Here is a 25,337-nt window from a genome sequence, read left to right on the forward strand (position 1 = left end):
TAAGGACTTTGCGAGAAAGCATGATATCACAGAACAAAGAGAGAAGAATGGAAAAATGGAAGATAATGTGAAATATCTCATTGGAAAAACAAGTGACCTGGAAAATAGATCCAGGAGAGACAATTTAAAAATTTTGGGACTACCTGAAAGCCATGATCAAAAGAAGAGCCTAGACATCATCGTTCATGAAATTATCAAGGAAAACTGCCCTGAGATTCTAAAACCAGAGGGCAAAATAAATATTCAAGGAATCCACAGAACACCGCCTGAAAGAGATCCAAAAAGAGAAACTCCTAGGAACATTGTGGCCAAATTCCAGAGTTCCCAGGTCAAGGAGAAAATATTGCAAGCAGCTAGAAAGAAACAATTCAAGTATTGTGGAAGTACAATCAGGATACCACAAGATCTAGCAGCTTCTACATTAAGGGATCGAAGGGCATGGAATAGGATATTCCAGAAATCAAAGGAACTAGGACTAACACCAAGAATCACCTACCCAGCAAAACTGAGTATAATACTTCAGGGGAAAAATTGGTCTTTCAATGAAATAGAGGATTTTCAAGCATTCTTTATGAAAAGACCAGAGCTGAAAAGAAAATTTGACTTTCAAACACAAGAATGAAGAGAAGCATGAAAAGGTGAACAGCAAAGAGAAGTCATAAGGGACTTACTAAAGTTGAACTGTTAACATTCCTACATGGAAAGACAATATTTGTAACTTTTGAAACATTTCAGTATCTGGGTATTGGGTGGGATTACACACACACACACATGCACACACGCACACATACATAGAGACAGAGTGCACAGAGTGAATTGAAGAGGATGGGATCATATCTTAAAAAAAAATGAAATCAAGCAGTGAGAGAGAAATATATTGGGAGGAGAAAGGGAGAAATTGAATGGGGCAAATTATCTCTCATAAAAGAGGCAAGCAAAAGACTCATTAGTGGAGGGATAAAGAGGGGAGGTGAGAGAAAAACATGAAGTCTACTCTCATCACATTCCACTAAAGGAAAGAATAAAATGCACACTCATTTTGGTAGGAAAACCTATCTCACAATACAGGAAAGTGGGGGATAAGGGTACAAGCAGGGTGGGGCGGATGATAGAAGGGAGGGCATGGGGAGGAGAGTGCAATTTGAGGTCGACACTCATGGGGAGGGATAGGATCAAAAGAGAATAGAAGTAATGGGGGACAGGATAGGATGGAGGGAAATATAGTTAGTCCTATACAACACAACTATTATGGAAGTCATTTGCAAAACTACACAGATTTGGCCTATATTGAATTGCTTGCCTTCCAAAGGGAAGGGGTGGAGAGGGAGGGAGGTAAAGAAGTTGGAACTCAAAGTGTTAGGATCAACTGTAATGTTCTTGCCACTAGGAAATAAGAAATACAGGTAAAGGGGTATAGAAAGCTATCTGGCCCTACAGGACAAAAGAGAAGATGGAGACAAGGGCAGAGAGGGATGATAGAAGAGAGAGCAGATTGGTCATAGGGGCAATTAGAATACTTGGTGTTGGGGGGGGAGGGGATAAAAGGGGAGAAAATTTGTAACCCAAAATTTTGTGAAAATGAATGTTAAAAGTTAAATAAATAAATTTAATTATAAAAAAAATAAAAGAAATTTATCTTGCCCTTCAGGACAAAAAAGAAGATGGGCATAAGGGAAGGGAGGGAGGTTAGAAGGGAGGGCAGATTGGTGATAGGGGTAATTAGAATGCTTGGTGTTTTGGGGGGGGAGAAATGGGGAGAAAATTTGGAACTCAAAATTTTGTGGAGGTGAATGTTGAAAACTTAAATAAATAATATAAAATAAATTAAAGTACTCCCAAAGGAATTAAAAAAATAAAGATAAGGAGGGAAAGTACATTTAAAGAAATCAGAGAAAATGAAAGAACTTCAATATTAACTATATGAGTATGGAATGGAATAGCACCTAAGTGATTAAGGAAAATCTAACTTAAATAGAGGAAGATAAAGGCAGAGATGGAAATACAACAACTGTGGGGGACTTTAACATTCCTTTTTTTAGACATCCAAACCTGATGAATAAGAAAAATGTTAATGATCTAAATATAATATTTCAAATGGACCTGACAGATTCTTTATAATTATTGAATGAAAGAGTAAGGAACATATCTACTTTTCTGCATAGTATAACCACCTTTACAAAAATTTGACAATAACATGTAATTAAATGTAGCAGGAAGAAATTTTAAACAGTATTTATATTGCATTTATATATTATTATTTCAGTAAAACAATAATGAAGGAAATGTGAAAAAAGAATTGAGTCTGTAACAGAAAACATAACTCTTTGGGAGGTGGAGGTCAATGAATCTAGGTACCCCAAGGGAAGATAAAGACCCGGTGACCATCCCTCTCCAAAGTGTATCTGTGATTAGGGCCTGGTCCCTTCCCAAAGCCTTCATTGAGGAATTAATGCAGAAGGGGAAAGGATATAAAGGTAAATAAAAGCTCTGGAAGAAAAAGAACAGAAAATAAATATATTAAAAGAGGAATTTGCAAACCTTATCCAAGAAATAGAATTTCTGAAAATTAGAAAAAAAGATCAAACAGAAATCAATAATTCAGGTAATAAGATGTTTTTGAACAATATCCATAGATTAAAAAAAAGAAAATATAAAACTGACACAAAACCATCTGAGCAATGTAAAGAGAAGAATTTAAGACTCATCAGAATCCTTAAAAAAGAACTATATATGTATGTATATATTTAATATTGGGCACTATCATTCAGGGAACCTGAAATATAATTAATGAATAAATATAACTGGCCAGATCAATTAAAACCAGAATGCACTTAATCAATAAAAAGCAAAAGGGGCATCTAGGTGGCTCAGGTAATAGAGTACTGGCCCTAGAGTTAGGAGGACCTGAGTAAAAATCTGACCTTAGACACTTGGCACTTAATAGTGGGCAAGTCACTTGGGCAAGTCACTTAACTCCAATTGCCTTGCCTTACCCCATCCAAAAAAAAATATCCCAGAAATGTCATAGCCAAAATTTTTAACTTCCATGTCAAAAGTTAAAACAAATAGTATTTGAATAAAATTAAATGAATAATTCAAAACATCCATATAATAAAACCTTATACTAATACAACCTGTTAAAGTTAAAGATGTAAATACTGCAAAGACTTTAAAAGGAATAAAAATACCTAGGAATCACAGTCAGCACAATACAAGACCTGGCAGTTTCTAACTTAAAGAAGAAGAGATCTTCACATATCAACCTTATGTGAAAAAGAAAGCAAAGGACACTGTTATTGCTATTGATGCAGAAATTTTAATCAAACATTAAGTATATGGGTTAAAATATTTTACATAATCAGATTGATTTATATAAAACTATAGAAATAGCTCAATATTAATAAAACTGTAAATATAATAAATCAAATTAATTTTTAAAGTCTTTCTAAACTCTGTTTATGGAGAGTGACTAAAAGAATGATAGCACATAAAACCCTTGAAGCAAACTTCCGTATACAATCAGAATTGGATAAGCCCAACAAAGATTGTATATCTTTTGATACATCTGGAATGTTTAATCTGAACTTGTCTTTTATACAAGTGTCCATTAAAGAGTTGTATCTCTTATAAATAAATGTTACCATCATCATCATTTTGGAGAATTTAGAGTGTCCAGAAAAATTTAATAGCATATAGAATATGCGCCTAGAAAAGGTTCAAAAATAGATGTGTTAGGAAAATATAGATTTAAATACATGATGACAATATTTAAATTACCATGAGAAATAGCTAAAATGAGCAACTTGTTTAAATCATGAAAGAATATACTTGAAAGGAAATGCATGAATGAAAAAGTGAAAATTCCAAGACTTTCCTTTCTGCTACTCTTACATCACTGAATTACTGTTGAGATCTTTTAGCAAAAATCTACCTTAAGATTTCAGTATGGAGTACATTCTAGTTCTGTTCCCGTGGATGGACACTGATGAAGTTTTACATCCTTTCAGTGAAAAGCAGTTCCCTTAAACCCAGAATCTGCAAAGCACTTCAGGTAACTTGTCAGGGTATTGAGGAGTTGAACTCTCTGTAGACACAGAGGTCGATAAAGTGGAATGTAGTCCACATCTGAATGGTTTGCCTTCTCCCAAACAGTAGATAGATGGTGGTAGAGATCAGATAGTCTTTCCTCCTTCAGCTTAAACAGATTTTGCTTTCTCCCATCAGCTTCCAAAATAGAGCTTCTCTTCAAATAGATCAATTCCTCAAATGAACTGTAGAACCTGTTTGCCTTTTGTCCTCTGGTTTCAGTTAGATAATCAAAGCAGCGATTATCATTTGCTATATCTACTTCTTTTTTTCTGTTGATCTCTCAGCCCAGTCAATCTATTTGCTTCAAGCTTCCATGTTTACCTTCTAATATGGGCTTCAATTTTGTAATTCCATAGCTTCTCAAATTTGTTCTGAATTAAATCAAGGACTTCTTATGTGTTATGACTTACCTCTAACTTTGGTTGAGAAGTATAAAAGCCATCTTTCTATCAGTGATTGGATATTCAGCATACAACTGACCCAGAATCATCACATAGTTCTTTGACTCAGAGTTCCCCAACAATAAATTTCCTAAAGATCTAGAGGAAAAAAAAAATAAAAACAATACTGAAGAGCAAAGCCACATAGCCAACTTTACCAACATGCAGCAATTTTTGTCTGAGTATCTTCTCAAGCTCTTTGTCTCTCCCTATTTCTGCCTCTCCATCTCCCTCTCCCCTCACACAATTGTCCTTTTTCTTCATCTCTCAGTAAATAATACAAGAAGCAGAGATGGTATTTTATATGATCATACACACATGTTTGCATATATAAATATATGGATATATAGTTTATATTTGGGAAATGATCAAGGGAGTCCCCAGATCTGCTGCACTGATTCCTGCAAATCCACTTGATCAAACCTCCCTGAGCACTGATACATGCCTTGCCCCTTTTGATGTGTCTTGTGATAAAATGAATGCATAACTCAAAATTCCTGTTGTTCCTTGAACTCTATGAGGGCATGGAGTAAGAATGGACTACGTCAGAAAGGATTGGCCACTAAACCAAAACAATTTGGTCATTAAGGCAATCTGAAAGAAGAAATAAATTCTACTCTCTCTTTCTTTCCTAAGTGTCACCTGATACTCTGAAAGCTTCTCCTTATGACTTTGTAGGTGCCTGGAAGGAGTAAGAAGAGACTTCACTCCTGTCTTCCTCAGTAATAGCTCTGGAGCTATGAAGTATAATAGGAAAATATGAACTTACCTAGATGGTCCTGAGTCTATGTCTCAAGTCCCTAGCTAACTTTTCAAACATTAGTTTTATTTTTGTTTTTAACACAGAATGATATAGTAATGCTGAATTGAATGTTTCTATCTTTGGTACGTAACTCATGAGTTCTAAAAGTCCAGTTCAGAGTCATTTAAAGTACTAGATGCTGGTTGCTCCTTGGAAGGTATTTCCTGTAGCCACACCCTTCTCAAAGATAACTCAGGACCAGGAGGACAAAATATATACCCCTGGGGTGCCGGAAGATACAGACTTTGAGTTACTATTCAGATTGTGCAAACTGAGATGAAAGTGAAATCTTTTCAATAATCCCAAACATCTATTTCAAGTTTTCTACCTACTAAGAGAGCAAAATAGGACATATGAGCTACTATTTCATGTTTTATGTCTTTGTCAGTGTATAATTCTGCATCTGTTTCTGTTTTAAGTATTTGAAGCAGAGGAAATAAATAACTGCTCTATATTAGATTACTATTTTATACATTCAGTGTCTTTACCAGAAGGGACTCTACTAATTTTTTTTTTTTTTTTGGAGAGACTCTGGCTATGTACCAAACCTAAGCTTTAATATATTTTACTCAAAAATGTTGGGCAATAATGATCCAGAGAACCTGAGAAAACCCTCTACTCCCAGGAATGCTAAACCTGATCTCTAAGAATCCTGAGAAGTATTCATTTGCAGGAGAGTAGAAGCACCAGATCTCTGACACAAAACACTCTTCATTCACACTACCAACAACCAACATGTGATGCACAAATCAAAGGTACTTGTCATTATGGAAAGAATTGCTTGCATTAATACCAGTGGTATTGGGTTTAAATCCTGTTTCTGCTTTTTGTTTGACATGGAATAAATAATTTTATCATTGAGGGAGGGAAGAGAGAGAGAGAGAGAGAGAGAGAGAGAGAGAGAGAAGGACAGCATTGGGGAAGAGGGAGAAGCAGAGAGGCAAAGAAAGTCCATCCTTGTTAATGTCAGGACCTGTCCAATTTATAATTAGATGGAGTTTATCCTAAATCTTTCTCTCCCTCTCCGTCTCTGTCTTTGTCTCCTTCTCCCTCCCTCTCCCTCCCTCTCTCTCTGTGTCTTTCCTCTTTCTGCACCCCCATTGTCCCTTTCTTTTCCCATCCCACTTGATACTCACTGTCTTCACCCTCTCCTCTGGCCTCTCAGTACCTCTCTTCAATTTCTTTCCCTTACTTACAATCAAAGACATTGCCTAACTATTTCCCATAATTTTCTCATCCCCACTTCTACTTTTCAAATCTTACAGTCATTCCTTCATTTCCCTGGAGAAGATGGGATGGGATAGATGAATAGATAAACTAATGCATGGCAATGTGTAAATATCTGATGATGTCTTAAATGCTCTCCTAATAAAATCACATTATAACTTGAACTTCAATGTCTTTAACCCAAAGTAGTAAATGTTAAAGGGAAAAGTAGTCAATATAGCAATGATAATAGAAAGTGATATTTGGGACTGAGAGATGAACCTTTGGAACCCCAAATCATCTATCTATGCATAAGTTTGACCACATTATAAGTATGTTCCCAAGGCATTCTCCAAATGATGAACTTAATTTTTCAGCTTTTCTCCAGCTGTTTTGGTGCCCCAGTCTCTATCTTCCATTATTCACATTGCCCACACATGGCCATGAGACAGAGGTATTGTTCTCAGCTACAAATTGAGATTCCAGGCATAACCACATCTGCATGCACAATAACTAAATTGTCTCTTGATTAGCATATGGAGAGAAGAAACTTGACTCATAATTCAAACATACTTTACCCTGGTTTTCCATTATGGCTGCTGCTTTATTATTTCCCATTAAAATGTGTAATATACTCCATTCATAACTATTTGAGTATGGTCCCTTAATGAGGATTTTAAAGAGAATGTAATATAGCAAGCAAGATTACTGGAAGGAAAAGAATTAATTTATGAAAAGCTTAAGTATCTGGTATGGATTTGTAAGAACTGCTATATTATGCAAATTCATAGTAAATGTCAAGGAAAAACATGTTTACAAAGTTCCAGCTTTTTGGAATCAAAAAGACCAACCCCAAGAATGTCAGATTACAATCACTTCAATATGAAAATTTAGCTTTGTAGCCAAGAAAAAAAGTTCTCAATTTAGTTTTTTTATATGTACATATGGTTACTGAACTAATTATCCTAGATATTTAGTGCAGATTTATAAAATACTCTATGTGTCCTTTGTTCTCTAGACACTTTTGCTCAAAATAATCTACATTAATTTTGATGTCAAGGGATAATTTAGTTTTTAACATGGATTAAAAGACACACAAACAAAAAGAATAAACTTAAAAGCACACTGTAAATTATTTGACATAAATTAATAAAATAAATAATGAATTCAAGCAACATAAATATCTATTAAGTGATGTGACTCTGCTTCATAAGCTCTTTTGATAATATCATGCATGACTCTAGCAGATCCTAGAAAGCTTCTATGCTGGATATACATGATAAGACTTTAAGAAAAAAAGAAAATTTTGATCTAGTCTTCATGCCAGAAGCACTGCCATCTTTGGCCCTTTGAGCATTGACATATCGTGATTGTAGCTCATCAAAAGACCATATCAAATTTCTAGCAAGCAACAGATAAAATACTTCAATATAAATAGGACACTCACAATTACTTACTGCACAACAGCTTTGTGGTTCAAGTAGTAATCTTATTTTACAGATCAGGAAACTGAGGCTCAGCAAAATTAACATATGACTAAATTGGTCTTTTATTAGTGTTGGAGCTGAGGTTTGACTCATGATCTTTTTTTCTAAATCCAGTATCCTTCCCACTGCATCACAGAAAGCTTCTGAGTAAATACAGAAGGGAAAAAAATCTTAACTCTCATTGGGAAGGAACCCTTCTAGAGTTAATGAAAGCTCATCTTTAACTAAATTTTGGAATTTTGGTGCTAGAGTTTCTAATCAGGACTCCAGTTCTTGGTATTTTAATGCAGCTACTTGTACTGTATATGGTGTAATTTGGGTTACAAGACTAAGAGACAGGGAAAAAGTTACATGTCATCTAATTCAATCTCCTCATTTTTAAGCCCAGAGAGGTTAAACTTATCTAGGTTCACAAAATGAGAGCTAGAATCTAAATCTAGGTCTTCTGACTTCAAGCAGAATATTCTTCCTCTATCTGGCCTGTCTCTCTCTTTATATTTACTTGTATTTTGAATGGCTGATTGTGTACTCCTCTCCTACACTGCCTATGTCTTAAATTCTGCTGACTTAGTATCAGTATAGATTTGGTTTACTGTGGAGTGAAAATGTGAACACGCTCCAATTTCTGCATTGACTTTTTCTTTCCAGAAAACAATGTTTACCTTTAGGAAATTATTGACTATCATCTGTACAGGACCAATTTTGTATCTATTGTGATCTAGAAGGATTGGGTGTCTATATCTGTGAATTTCTGATTAATGTACTTCTTTATTTATAAAATTATTACCTAGAGTACTTGTTATCTCTTGCTGGGGTGGGGAAAAGACTATAATTAGACAATGTGTGTTACGGCATACCAAAAATTCCACAGGTGTATAAGATGCTTGAGGTTTGTTCTGAGACCAAAGGGCCATTTTGTTATGTTATGAAGTTATTCAAGAAGTAGAAGACGATTGTACTTTAGGGGACATAAGGCACTGTAACTTTAGCTAGATGATATAAGATAAGAGCTTTGACTTCTACCCAGTCCATTCTAGGCAATTTTTAAAATATGTATTTCCCATTACATGTATACTAGTCGTGATATTCTCCAAAAACATTATTCATTTCCCCTGCAAATATACTCTAAGGGAGGGATCACTATTTGTAGTTCACATTTATAAAATAATGAGTTTAAAATTTAAATTTAATTTAAAATTGAACTAAATCTTTTGGGACACCTGGTAAATGCATTAAAATGTATATATACGTACATATGTATGTATGTATGTATATGTATATATAACATTTATATGCTCTAAAGAACTTTACTCATACCAAAACCGTGAGGTAGCACCAGTTAATATCATTACCTCCAGTTGCAAATAGGGAAACCGAAGATCAAAGGTTAAGTGATTTTTCCAAAGTAACAAATATTAGGCATCAGATGTGAATCAAGATAATAGAGTCCTAAACCAAAGCACTTGGCATTATATGATATTGATGTTAGATTGATTAATTTATCCAGTTACTGTACAGACTTGTGGCAGAAGAATTAGAAAAGGATTGCTAGAAACAGGGAACCAGGCAAAGCAGAAGTAGTAGGAGAAGAGACAAAGTTTCTACTTATCTGAGTTCTTAGAAATTCAGGCTGTTCAATCACTAAATGAAGAAAAAGAATGTCATTTTGGGTATGGGTTTAGAATGTGGCAAATGTGTGTGTGTGTGTATGTGCGTGTGTGTGTGTGTGTGCTGTCAATAAGTTAAGTGACAAATAGATTTTTTTCTGATAAATAGATATAGGAAGCTAAGGCTTTATATGATATGCACCAGGACATTTTCCATACTTTGATCCTGACCTTTAATGAAAATATATCTTTGCTAAGGTTTATTTTTAGAAATGAATGAAGAAATATAAGACTGAAAAGCCCAGCATGATTCCTCTGTCATTCATTTAAAAATTGCCCAGGGAATCCCAGATCAAATTTCTAATATCTAGTAATGAAAATTAAATACCTCTTGAAAGACCTGGGATATTTTAGCCCAGATGTATAGGTTGGGGCTGATTCATATCAATGTGATATTTCTGGACCAAAACTGGAAGGAAATGAGACACTTATAAAACATCTGCTCAAATAGTTACATAATCACATAGATTTAGGAATTCTCTCCAGTGATAGAGGTTGAAACCTGTTCATCCAGTATGACTTTCCTCCACATTCTACCAAAAGTTTCAGACAGGGCCTGTGTAATATATGGGAATCTTTGATTTTTCCTAATATTGCTGGAATACCATTGAAACACTCTGATCCTTATCTATACTCACTCTTGCCACATGATGAATAATACATCTCTTTCTATCACACAGTTCTTTGATGGCACCCTTTACTCTAGCTTTTCTTGGAGTTCTTCATTTTGTAAATGTCACAACCAACTCACATGTACCATATAAAGTTTATAATGCCTTCTATATGATGATCTTCAGTTCTTTGGAAGCAGTGACGTTCTAGGTACCATGATCATAAAACAATACTTGTTAAAAAAATTTTGCTCTGAAAACATGATAGTATGGGCCTTTATTTTTTATGAGAAGATTGGGGTTAATAAAAGTGCTTTGCAATTTCTCAAAAGTAATCTCTCTCATTCTTCCTCTTGTAAACTCTAATCTCAACTCATTTTCCATCTTCCCAGACAAGCTACATCCTCTGGTACTGAAAAAAGAAAAATTGGCAGATTGGATCACTGTATCAATGTCAGTGATGTTTGAAATATCCTAGAAGATAGGAGAGGTATCACGAGATTGGAGAGCAAATATCACCCCAATTTCCAAGAAAGAAAGAGAACAGAGTATTCAAATTGAAGGCCAATGAGTCTGATTTTAGTTTTTCTGGGGAAAATCTAGAATGAATCACTAAAGAGATGGCTAGTAAACATTCAGAAAGGGAAGTAGCAATTACCATAAGTCAGCATATCTAAATTAAGAAAAAGATCATAGGAACCTAAACAACCTCATTTCTTTTGTTAACATGATTATAAAACTATTGGGAGGTATTTGAAGAGATTGGGGTAGAGAGCTTTGACTTATGCTGTCTTCACCTGGCAGAAAAGGATGCAAGTTGAAAAAAGACCAAAAGCACAGGGAAAAAGGTTGTTCTGTTTGTTCTTCATTCTCAAAGAAGACCATGACATCAAGATGATGACATGACTTGCAGTTGACTTTGACTTGAGTGAAGGAGACCTGTGCAAAGTCACCAGCCTTACTTTCTCCTTCACGGTCATCTGGAACCAGTGGTCTGACATTCACCAGGATGCCTGGAGATGGCCCAGGATGCAATGTGCAACCCTGCCCATTTTAGGCTATGGTGTTATCACATTCCCACTTTGAGTGAGATACACTAATTCAATGAATAGGACTCTTTAAGTAGTTACTCAAGGGAAAGCTCCTTAGAGTTCTTGGGTAAAAGAGAAACAGTTACTATTTAGTAAATAATAAAAGGGAAAAAGGGGAGAAAAATGCAAAGGAAAATGTATGATGTCTTTTCCCCTAATCAGCTAAATAGTAAACAATGAAGATTTGTTGACCCTAGATTTTTTCCATGTTCTCCTCAAAAGTGGAAAACAAAAACAAAACCCTTTAAAAGTACATCCCATCATCCAGGCTATAGAAGAGGAAGGGTACTAAAGGGAAAAGAGGCCAGGGATGCTAGCCAGTATCATATATAGAGGGGATTATTTTTTGTGTCTAATGTCTCTACAGTAGGTGTGAAGGCTGGCAAGGAACTCTGAAATGCTGATAAACATGGTTCTGACAATTTCACTGATGGGAATAGCATTACAGTCAATGTGATACAACTGATCCTAAGAGTAAAAAGCAAAATAGAATGCTGACCTGTAGTGGTAGGCCAGCATTACTATAAATGGACAGTTTAATGAGGTTGATGCTGAGAATAGAGGAATATGTTATTATCCTTTGTCTTCAGTTGCCACAAGAAGGCAGAATAACCTAGACTCTGTCAAAAAGGCAATGGTCCCGCTTGATGGACTTGCTTTAGTGAGGATAACACTCTTAGCTAAAGTAGACAAACCATGAGTGAACAATGAACTGTCATTAGCAGGAGTAGAAAGCATTTATTAAACTTTTATTATATATGATGTTTTGTGAAGCTATATGGAAAAGAAAAAAAATCAAAATAAAACAAAACAACACCAACATGGTTCTTGCCATCAAGGAGCTAATATTCTAAATGAGGACAAAGCATCTAAAAAACTAAGTACATACGAAGGTGTATATACACTACAAATGGGAAGTAATGCCAGAGGGAAAACACTAGCATTGAAACCTCTTGCAGAAGATGAAATTGAGTTTAATCTGAAAGAAAGCAATGGAAGCCAAGATGTAAAGGTGACAAGGTATACATGGGAGACAGCCAGTGGAGGGGAAAAAAGGAACAAAATGTAGGATAGAGAATTGAAGTGCGACATGTAAGCAACAACAGCATGAAGGCTAGCATGATGGTATCATGGTATATGTGGAGGGAAGGAAGTATATGTAGAGTGGAAAAGCAAAAAATAAAAAAACAAGCCAGGTTACAAAAGTCATGAAAGGACACTTATATATTATAGTTAATCCTGGAGGTCATAGGAGCCATTGCACTTTATTGAGATGGATCATTTCATTTTGCACCAATACCATAGTGAAATAAAATTGGAAACAGATCTCTCCAGGTATAGATAAGCACTTCGTTCTGCTTTTTGTCCATAGTGCCCTCAGTTCCTAATTATTCAATGTGAAATAATGACAAGCAGTTTAGGATGAGGATAAAAAGTAACTTCATCTCCAAACAAGTTTAGAACAGATATGTTAAGGCCTGAAATTGAGGAGCTTTAAAATCTGGAAAAAAGGAGGGTGAAATCAGAGGTTACTACAAATGTTCTCTTAGTGCTAACTTCAGAAATTAAATCAAATAACAAAATGAATGAGAAAACAGCACAGATATCTCAAATGATTTTGAAAAGATGTCCATACTGAGACTTTGATTCCAAAAAGCCAATTTGTAATTTGATGACAAATTCAATGTGCAAATCAATTATCTCCAAACCACATTAATTTTTAAAAGGGTAGTATCTATAGTAATCATGACAAATAAATGTATTCTCCTTCAGTTTTTATCACAAAGCATAAAAAAAAAAAAATCAAATGTGTTTCGTGTCTGATATACCACCATGGTAGAAGTGACTTGAGAGAGTTGTTAAAGATCTGAATATCTTATCAGCATTTACCTGGCACACACATTGGCAATCTTGAACTCCATGCTGCCCAATTAAGAGCAACCAAAAAGCAGTATGAATTATTCAGTCAATAATCATTAATTAGGCACCGGGAACTTGGATGTGGGTGAGGAGAGATGGGAGATTAACAGCATGTCAGAAATCTGAAATTTGAAGTTTAAGTTGATACAAGTAGTTAAGACAGCGCAAGGAACAAAATGAATAAATCTTTGTTAACATGGATTGAGAAGTAAAGAAACTAAAGACAAGGAAGACTGGAGAAAGAAGGAGGATATGGAAAACCTCTGGTCATATGTGGTAGCAAAAAGTCCAACACACACACACACAAACAAACACACACACACACAAAAGTGAGGTGGATAAAAAGAAAAATAAAATGCTTTTGCACTCTGCATTTAATGTATGATGTAAGACGTATGTCATGGGAGATGACTGAAATACTTCTTTGGAAAAAAACTGGAAAGCATTTGGGACAAATACCAGCCAAAATTATTGACTCAAAAGTTTCACATTGGTATATTAATTTATCATACCATACTAATTTCTTTGCAGACATAAGTTTAATCTCTCTTAACAGAAGGCATGTAGCACTCCCTTTCCCTCTGGCATATGCTTGGCTGGAATTGTGGTCAAGTACAAAGAAGCTTAGTGTTTGCCTGCTTCTAGACATATGTAATTGTAGGACTTTTCTTTCTAAATTCTTCTGAGCATGTGCAGATATTCTCTGATTACTTTCTGCTGAACATGGCAAGTTTAGGGGTTAAAACTGTGTGATGACATAGGGTTTGTTGACTGTTGAGCCAGAACGTCCTGAATATACAAAAGGGGTCATACCTGCTTGTGTTTTAACCCTTCCCTAGTTATTTTTTAATGAAGGAAATGGATTGTGCTACTGGGAAGGGAAGAGAAACTGGTTGCTACATACACACACACACACACACACACACACACACACACACAGCTGACATGTTTTTGAAGCCATAGTTTTATTATTTCTTTTGTGTTTATTCTTTGTGATCTTTGGCAATTCAAGTATTCTGAGAAAAGAGTGTCCAGCTGATTTTGGGGGTGAGGGTATAATATGTATCATATATTACTTACAATTGGAATCAGTAAAAGCAACAGCAGCCTACTTTGGTAAGGCACCATTTGAATAATGTAGTAATATAGTAAACCATTTGATATAGCCAAATAGTGACTCGATCCATCAATCAAGACGTTGCACTATGGAGAAGCCAGGCTAATTCCTCATCCTCAAATGAACTTGTTTTTTACCCTAGCTCCAAGAAATTGCCCTCACATCTCTGTGTTGTTTGTCCTGCTTAGTTTCAGGTGCCTGTGGTTAAAGGTGATAGCTTAAGTCATGGCCTTCCTTCTTGAATGAAGAAAAAGACTGCTAAATATACGAATCTTAGGGTATCCCTCAGCCCCATCCATACCTTACTTTTGTGCCCTCTCTGATGGTGTTCCTCCAACTACAGTAGGTGGGTCCCAAACTCAAACCCTTTTAAATCATTAATATTTGGATTAGTTTTTACAAAGTACTATCAAAAGCTATAATCACAAATATACAAATACTCCCCTACTATATGGGACATATAATCCTTCTCTTCCTATTGTATTACTTCAGTCTCTGAGGAGAGAAAGAGAATTAGGTTCACAGATTGATTCAGTTTCTATAGAGCACACAATCCAATTCTCATATCTAAAGCCTCCCTTGGGAAGCAACCCTAACATCCTGGCTTCTCCAAGCTTCTCTGCTAAAGTGGCTGGCTATACCATTCTGCTTTCAATCCAGGTTTCAAGACAGCCATGACTGAAACTGCCAGCTTCAACACAGGCACCTGAAACTGAGCAGGACAAACAACACAGAGCAACCACCTGAGCACAACTTCTTGGATCAAAGAAAAAAGAGCAGGTTGTATTCCTGCCTCCTCACTATACTGGCTCAATTCGTGGCACCCCACTATGGGTGAACTATGATCTGCATACTCTAGAAGTAGAAAGAAATAATACACAGTAAAGAAAGAGGTTGGGAATTTTTAAATGCTCAGGTTGCTCTGTCTATACAGCCAGTCAAAACAGATCCATTTCTCCTGATGGTAGTAGAAAAAGGAAAGATACAGGCAATCTCTGTGTTAAACAATCTGGACTTATAAAGGGCAAATTCCCATAAACCAATTTTATCAATCCTTCAAAGACTATTCAGAGTCTCACTAATCTCCCTTTCTTTTAAAGTCTGATAACCCAATGGCATATAGATAGCACTTAAACATCTAATTATATATTGTAATTACAAAAAATGAGTTGTTCTTTTCTATCTAAAAATGTCTAAGCTTCCTCAGTGCAGGAAACACTATTTCACACTTCTTGTGTATACTCCATACTTAAATAATGAGGAATGGATTGGGCAAGGAAATGACATGATAGTAATATGTAACTGAATCTCTAATGGGAGTCAATGGGGGTATATTTGGAATGAGTTTGTTTACATTACTAATTGTTTTAGGCAAAAAATAACAATCCTTTTCTTTTTAATGAGTGGTTTTGGAAAATGATTCACATTCTATTTCAAGTTGCAGATTTAAGATAAGTTAAAAAACAAAACTATTTGCAAATTTCAGAACCCTCAATTTCTCCAACTTTTTAATGTCACATTACTTCCTTTATGTGCAAAGATAACACTGACCACAATCGAGAGGATATGACTTATGAGCTGAACTTCTCTTTTTCCCTGCTAGAAGTAGTCCAGGAATAGCTCTGACTTATCCAGATTTTATCCAGATTCTTCTTGTGACCAGTCATTGTCATAATTGAGACTTCAGTTGCAGTCAATAGCTAGAGTATAAGTTTTTTCTTGAGTAAAAGCTAATTAGTCAATGTGGGAACTGAACCCATATTGGTCAATCCAAATCATTCAACCAGACTAAGATTAGAGACATAGTTGGGACTTTTTAAAAATTATTTTTGTGTAACACCAAATAAAAGCAACGAATAGTTCCTTATTTAAGATTCTTTTATTTTAAAACTTGAAAGCACTTAGAGTTGTGAAACTATTTAAAAAAATAACTTTTGGAATAGGTTTAACTTCACAAAGATCTCTAATACCCTGGAGTGACTCTCAAATCAATCATTCTTTTCATATATATTTAAGTGCATAGGGAAAGAAAGATAAATATTGATGTAAAGATACCATACCCTAAGTGGTTTTGTTACAGAGATACAGAATATAATAGGAAAGCTGGGTTCTAATCCCATCCCTGATATCTGGCCAAGAAGAAGTCATTTTTATTCTCTGAACTTCACGACCCTCATATACAAAATAAAATGATAATCCCTTTGATTACATACCTCACAGTGCTGTCATGAGAAAAGGGCTTGCTCAAGTTTGAGATCACATTATTCCTACTATCCAGATCCAGTGAATTTGAAAAAAAATATGGCTTGGAGATGTGCTTTGGGAGCAGAAGGAAACATTGACCCTTAGCATTGGCATCATTCAGACAGGGGTGAGATTCAGAGGGACATTTTGTTTTTTCCTCTATCTAATTGAACCAGCATATACTGGTAAATCGAAGCTTTCTGGATTTCTGTCAGATCAGAGAAGTTTATCTGCAGCTAAGTCAGCCAGCACACTGAAATGCATACCTATTAGGTGTCAATTAAATTGCCAATTTAAATGACTTGACACTAACCAAGTAAGGAACTTGCTGATCTGCTCATATATGAGATGCTAGCTTATTTATAAAGCTTATTTATAAAGTTTCATAAACCATATTTCAAACTTAATGGATTCAGTCTGGTTTCCCATATCCAAGAGTCCAGGGGAATATCTAGTCACCCCCAAATCAATGGTACTGCCTCAAGCCTAGCCAGGAGCCCAAAACCAATAGCCAAGGGAGTGATGGCTTTATTGATCTGACCACGTAATTGTCTCCATAGATGACACAGCCCCTGCTTTTTCAGTAGTCAAAACTAATGAGGATTCAAAAAAAGAACAATCTTTGGCACCATCAGATTATCCAGCATCAGAAACGGAAATGAAAATTGCACCTAAAATGCATTAGCATCTACCTTACTACTATAAGTCAAGAATCATTTACCTAAAGTGATGGAGATTTTGATTCCCATATAAAGGTTTGAAGTACAAAATAAACCTAACCTGGCTTGTAAGCTACTTAGAAATTTATTTTAACTGCAGCCAACAGTATCCCCATCACCTCCCTGGTCTATATCTTCTTCCATGCTAGGGGCTTTTTAACTGGGACCCAGGATTTTTTTGAATTAAACTTGATATCGTAATTCAATATGACTGGCTTTCTTTGTGATTCTATGTATTTTATTATATGCATTTAACAACTTTATTCTGAGGAGAGGCCCATAGAGTTCACCAGACCATAAAAATGGACCATGGCATGGAAGAATCTTAGAAGCCCCTGTTCTAGGTAAAGTATTTTGAAAATTGAAAAGGATCACACACATGTTCTGTTTCATAATTTTATTATAAAATTTAGCTTGTATCTTTGTCCCTGCCTGGAATTTTATTACAGGAAAGTCTTCAAAAATGGCTTAGGTATGACTTCGGTCTCATTTTCCTTCATGACCCATGAGGAAACAAAATCACATTAACTTTAATTCATTTTTACTGCAGGATATAGAAAAATAACCAAACATAATACCAAGACTCCCCCCAGGCAGTTATTTGCTGCTCAGATAAAAAGGGTCAGCAATCACACCTATAGCTTCTTGTAGCTGACCCAATTGATAGCTTGAGTTGATATATATTATTTTTCTTCCCAGGGGAGTTAGAGAAGTGGCATGTCTTAACTCTCCCCAAAGGAGTCAATGTCCCCCCAAACCACTGACAACAAAGTGCTATAACTCATCTCTCCTGCTCTCTTCCCCTTCAGTGTCATGGTCTAAAAAAAGTCAAAATATACAGTCTCAGGGCATTCATCCTGTAAGCAATTCAAAGGTTCAGAGAATCATGAGTTGAGAGTTGTGAGGAATATTAGATTTTTTTTTTTACAGGTAAGTGAAAAGAGAATCAGAGAAGTTGTATGATTTATATAAGGTAACAAGTTTCAGAGGTAGGATTTGAACCCTTATTTGGGTGTTCTAGAACCACTAATCTTTCCACTCTTCCAGAAATAGGTCCAGGTATTCTTTCCTTTATAGAGGAACCTAACGCTTCCCTTGTTCAAATGATACCACTACTGAGGACCTTATTTTGGGGGACAAGAACCCCTCAGCCCACACTTAATGATTTACTAAGACTAAATGACACAAGCCAGATATCTCTTTCACCTCCTAATGTCCCTACTGCGCGACTATGTCTGGCACCATCTCTAGGATCTCTTAATTTCCAGTCTCCCTCAGAATAAGCAAGAGGTACTGCCTCTTAAGTAGCATCCCATTCTTCCCCCAACTCCTTGTCTGTAAGGTAGATATCTTGTTTGCTCACAGAATACTACTTGAAGACCTCCCTTTGACTGAAGCTTAAGAAAACAGCTCAAACAATTAGATCTCAAATCATCCTCAACCAACTACTCTCCGCTCTTGAAGTATCTCCTCCAAAGTAGTAACTCCTCAAAGGTTAGCATACTAGCTGAAATCGACCCTAACTGCTGATATACAAATTCTGTTTCAGATATTCAAATAGACACTTGCTCACTCCTAACCACTTCAATCCTAACCCCTCCTCTCTTAAATCCCACTGCAATTCTGTATGCCACTTTCTCTGGGACCTCTGAATTTCTTGCTTCAAAATTGAATTTCCTCCATATTAAACCTCTTCCTTCCTCACCGTTTCCATCTTGTAGCCTTCACTGAAAGTAGACTTCTTCCTGATGATATTGCTTCCCTCTGCATCTTTTGCTGTACCAGGTAGCTTTTCTCTCATCTTCCTCTAACCTCATCCACTGTTGTCTATGCCATTTCCAGACTGTCCTAAATTAACCTGAGGAAACAACTTTTCCCTGTTCTATTTATCATTCAATCCCCTAGTTCCTGTCATCTATCAACTTCCAAAATTCTAGAATAAGAGATCATGAGGTTTCTTTGGGAAACCAATTCATTTCTACATTTTACCTTTAAAACTTTGCCTCCTTGTCCTGTCACTGAAGATCATTGAAAATCTCAGCCCTGGATTTTTCTCATCATTTGCTCCTATTCATATGCTATTGAATAGGGGAGGAAATTAAAAACAAACCAAAACTGATGACGGATCTACAAGAAATTTATATTATTGAATCTCAAGTGGGCACTTACTAGAGCAGGAATGGTGAAGGGCATGATCATTTATATACCATCTACTAGGTGGAGGCACTATGTTAAATACTTTACAGTTATCTCATTTAATCAACAAGAGAACTATTGCTGGTCCTTCATGGCCACTAACTGTAATTGCCTTCTCCATGCAAAGTCCTCTTCCCTTTCTCTAGGTACTAACTTACTTAGTATGAAGGCAATCAAATTAGGATATTTTGCTGTTTTTGTTTTACTAAAAGTGCCTCTGCTTGAATAATGTGATTAAAGAAATTCTTTCCCACCCATTGATGGGCCTGCCCATTGATGGAAGCTTGATTAGGGGAGCAGTTTTGTCAGAGGGTCCCAAGTACCTTTTGTTTTTTTCCACTGAGGGACTGGGTCAGAGGGTTATGCCCTCAGGCTCTGAGAAGTGTATAAATACTCTGAGGGTATGGTTTTACTTTGGAGTTTACTGACTACAGCCTTTATTTGGCCAGAAGAAGATTCTAGGAAACTGCTAAGGAGCCCCCAGGCTTTGAGAAACCCAGATGTTCCCTCTCTGGTAAAGATGTATGTAGGTTAATGGTCAGACATTTTGGAAGCATGTCTGTTGACTTCTGATTATTTTGTATTTTTTTTTGAAATTCAGGATGCTGACTCCCCTGAACCAGATGAATGATATATGTGCTTGGTCCAGGGAATGACATCTGTGCTTGATTAAAGTGAGTGTTAATCCCTCAAAGGTTGCTTTTACTGTTAGAGAAGCAGGTCAAAGAATCTGTGGCAGCAGGTCCCCCTGTGTATGTTGGGATGCTTACTGATACACTTGGTGATCTCATCAACTCCAATAGATTCGAATTATGCGAGAGAGAGTGAGAGCGAGCGAGAGCGAGCGAGAGCGAGCGAGAGAGAGAGAGAGAGAGAGAGAGAGGGAGGAGAAGGAAGGATAGAAGATGATGATGATGATGATGCTCAGATCTACATATCCAACTCTAGTGCATATATTCATTTCCTGAGTTACAGTCTTACATCACCATCTGTCTCTTGGGTATTACATAGAGGATGCCCAATGGACACCTTCAACCTAGCATGGCCAGAACAGAACTCATTATCCTTTCCCTCAATGCCTCCCCTATAAAATTCTAAATTATCATCAAAGGCACCATAATCCTTCCAATCACTCAAGTCCTGAACCTTGACCTCACTTTCTCAAATCCCATATATAGGATCCATGGCCAAATCTTTTCATTTCTATTATATGTGTTCTCCATTTTCACAGCCAAAAATCTTAGTTCACACCTCTCACCTGGGCTTCTGTAGCAGAGATTCTTAGTTGATCTCCCTACCTCAAGTTGCTTTTCTCCCTTACACTAATCCATCCTTCACTCAAGCATAAAGGTGATTTTTTTTTTGAGTGCAGGCATTATTACATCATTCCACTATTCCCTGAATTCCAGAAGCTACCTATTACCATCAGGATCAAATATAAACTTCTCTTGCACTTAAAGTTCTGTATTACATGGGCCTTTCACACATTTCCAGTATTATTATGCTTTGCTCCCTCTTGTAATCTAATAATACAGCTATACTTGTAAATCAAAGATGATAGCCCCTCTCTCATCTCTGTGCCTTTGCACTTGCTGTGCCCTATTTCTGAAATCTTCTTCTTCACCTCTGTCTCTTAGATTCCCTGGTTTTCCTTATTAATCAATTCCTTTTCTTTTTTCAGTGGGATGCCTTTCCCAGTGTCCCCATCTACTAGTACCTTCTTTTTGACATTTCTTTCCTTTATCTGTCTCTGTCTCTCTTTGTGGATCTGTCTCTCTATCTTTCTCTGTCTCTGTCTATCTGTCACTGTTTCCGTGTCTGTCTTTGTGTCTATGTCTGTTTCACTGTCTCTCTCTCTCTCTCTCTCTCTCTCTCTCTCTCTCTCTCTCTCTCTCTGTGTGTGTGTGTGTGTGTGTCTTTCATATACATAGTCATATACATAGTTCATCTGCTATTTTACCTAGTAGAATATGAGTTATTTGAGGGCAGGGACCACTTGCACCTTTCTTTGTATCCTTAGCAATTAATTGTGTGTGTTTGTCCTTCGCTGCCTAAGAAGACCATGCCATCAGAGAAATAATGACATGACTTGCACTTGACTCTGTTTTGAGTGAGGGGGGGCTAGCAATTAGTACATTGTCTGAAACAAAGTCATCCCTTAATAAAAGTTTTTGGGATCTCAGTCTTTTCTCTGGAATTTCTGCTTTTCACCAGGCCATGCTATCTCCATTTCTGTGGCCTCACATAAACAAGTCTTACCCACTGTCCCCTGTGATTCAAGCAATTCAGACTTTAACTTTTGGTTGCCTGAAAAAAGTGATATAAGGAATTCCTTTTTTCAGGCAAGGGAAACTCACCCTAAGAAGGTTTTTCTCTCATGTTGCTCTCACAGTGGTCTCATATGCTATCAATGTCAACATCAACCATGTGATCCAGACTCTTTTTGGCGATATTCCCTTAGTATGGTACTTTATGACACCCCAGCTCTGTTCAGTTATCTCAGTTGACTATGCTATAAGAGGGTACAGTTACAGACAGAAATGAAAGAAATGCTTAGAAAAGATCCTGCTTAATGTGGTGATAATAAAAATATGGACAGGGACATGGTAAAGTGGGTAGAGCACTAGCCTGGGAATCAAGAGTATCTAAGTTCAAATCTGGCCTCGGACACTTACTAGCTGCGTGACCTTGTACAAGTCACTTAATCCTGTTTACCTCAGTTTCTCATATGTAAAAATAAGCTGGCAAAGGAAATGGCAAACCTCTCCAGTATCTCTGCCAAGAAAACCTCAGATGATATCATGAAGAGTCAGATACAACTAAAATGTCTCAATAATGACAATAGAAATCATAGCAATAATAATGAAAATATAGTAATACTATGTAGGGTTTATAATATTTCCCTTACAAGAGAACAGTGAGGCTGGTGATGCTTAATAGCATAACAGGTATGATTTGCATACCACTTTACCGTTTGCCCAGTTCTGTCTGTCTGTCAGTCTGTCTGTCTGTCTCTCTCTCTCTCTCTCTCTCTCTCTCTATATATATATATATATATATATAAAATATATATGTGTGTGTGTGTGTGTGTGTATACATATATATGTATGTATATTATTTATTTTGATCCTCATGATAACTCTATGAAGTAGATATTATCCTTGTACCTCTTTTACAATGAGGACACAGGAGTACAGAAAGGATGAGTAATTCACTCAGCATCACACAGTTCGTAAATATCTGAGGCAGAATTCAAACTCAGGTCTTCCTTAATCTCAAGTTCCACATTCCATCTATTTGCCATTTAACTCCCTCATTAGTTTCTTCTTTGTACAGACAAGACAACTGAGGTTTAACAAGGTCAGGTACTTCACCCAGCGCTCCATGGAGAGTTTGGGGAACCTGAATCTGAATTCAGGTTCCTCCTGATAACCAAGTCCAGGCTTCTTTCCATCAGACAAATTAATCTTTTAATTTTTAATTATTTTTTCATTATCATCCTACTACAGCAATTTTTAGTTCCTCTGGAACTAAATAACAAAAAATAAAAGGAGAAGGCAACATGCTAGACTATACAGAACAGCATGGAGTCACAGAACCTGGGTTTGAGTCCCAAGTCTGACACTTGAAAGCTATGTGACTTTGGACTCTCTGGACCTCACTTTCCTTAAAGTATAAAATGACTGTGCTGGACCACACTATGTCTAAAGTCTCTTTCAGGACTAAATCTATAATCCAATGAAAAAAGGCAGCAGTTGTTAACACTGAGAAGTGAAGAAGCACCCTGATTAGTGTGCCATGTAAAATCATTCCTAGCATATGCTATCAATTTGCATTTATTACCACTGTCATATTTTTATGGAGACTCTCACATGAATTCCCTTTAGCATGTGCTACAAGGCACACATGACACCTTTTCATTCCCCTAGCTGACAAATAGTACTTAATAGGGCACATCCACTGATGATGACAAGTGTTCGCTAGGTGCTTCTGGAAAACTCCTAAGCTATTTCTCAGGGGAGCTACAAAAACAACACTAAAATAGGTTACTGTAAGGCCAAATTTTGCTTAAGTAAAGTTAGCTTCCTTCTGAAGTCATTAATACTATGTAAGCATTTTGATATATTTAAAATACTTTATTTCAATTTGTCCTTTTTTTCTTCCATTAACTTTATCTTTTCAAAATGGACTTCTTGTTCCTTTGAGTTATATATCACTGGAAATATAAAGTTCAGGTGACTTGCCCACAGTTTCTTACCTAGTTCACATTAGCCAGAATATGACACCTTTCCTGATGTCAGTTCCAGCTGTCTTTCCAATATATCTTTTTTTTAAAATGGGTTTGCGCATTATAGCTGTTTGTACTGTACATCCATCCATTCATGATTGAGTACAGTTAAGTATTAGCAAGAGTTAAATTCAAGTTCACCTTTGATACAACATGCTATGTAACCCTAAACCAATCAATCAACCTCTTAATGCCCCTGGACAATTCTTTCAGACTTTCTGAAGAGCCCAGTTACTTTTTCAGAGGGAATTTTCTGCAACAATCACAGGTCCTGATAAAAAAGGAATTATTCATTATTGGCTAATAATTATTTATTATTAAAATATATTCTTTCCCTGCCCTCAGTACATCCCTATTCTGAAGCTTATCTGTGTTTGGACATGACACTGGGCTCTCCAAGGCTATCCTCATGGAGTACACTTTATGCCATAGCTTTTACAGCTGGTATATTGGGGATTCAGATTCACCATCAGACGATGTCATTCAATGACCAGCTTAGCAACATATATGTCAACAGGCTCTTCATCAGGGGGTTGACTGGCAGATAGATACTAAATTATTGTTATTTTTGTTATCATTTGGCATAGTACTCCATGAAATGCTTTTCCTAATATATAGCGAAAGAAATCATACGTCCATGAGGCATGTATATAAATTATAGTACTGAATGGTTTTTTCTTGTCTCTAGTATATGCCTTAAAAAAAAGTCCACAAGTATAAAATGAGAGTGGCATAGCTAGATTGTTTACCTGAAAAAAAATATGGAGATTTTAGTAAACTGCAACCTAGAAAAGTTAATTATGCAAAACAGCAGCCAAAAGAAAAAACAAAAACAAACAAAACCATCTAATCTAAACTAAAAAAATGCAAGAAGGCCAAGAACAGGGCTGTAAGCACTGATGACAGCTTATGAGAAAAGTGAGTCTCCATATACAGTCACAATTGACACATTTTCAGTCATTTTTTCAGTTGTATCAGACATTCCATGATCCTAATTGAGGTTTTCTTGGCAGAGGTACGGGAGTAGTTTATTATTTCCTACTCCAAAATATTATACAGAGAAGTAAAGACAAGAAAACAGGGTTAAGTGACTTTCCCAACTAGTAAGTGGTTGAGACTGGATTTGAACTCAGGAAGGTATGTCTTCCCACCTCAAAGTCCAGCACTTTATTCAGTAAGCCACCTAGTTGTTTATGATTTTAGACATGAAAACCCCGTTATATGTATATATTTTATGTAATATATATGTGAAGTATAAATAAACAGATATTTCTTCCTTGATGTCAGGGACAATTCTGTATATTATCTTAAATTCCCTAGCACATTACAGTATCTTGCACTTAAAAAAAATCATCTTGTCTCTGATTTCATCCACATAGTAAATTCCCATTGAGGGAGCAATCTCTACCAATGAATATTAGAAACCATTGTTCACCTTAAAATTTTATAGATTTTGCTGG

Source organism: Notamacropus eugenii, chromosome 7, assembly GCF_028372415.1.
Source record: "Notamacropus eugenii isolate mMacEug1 chromosome 7, mMacEug1.pri_v2, whole genome shotgun sequence".
NCBI lineage: Eukaryota > Metazoa > Chordata > Mammalia > Diprotodontia > Macropodidae > Notamacropus > Notamacropus eugenii.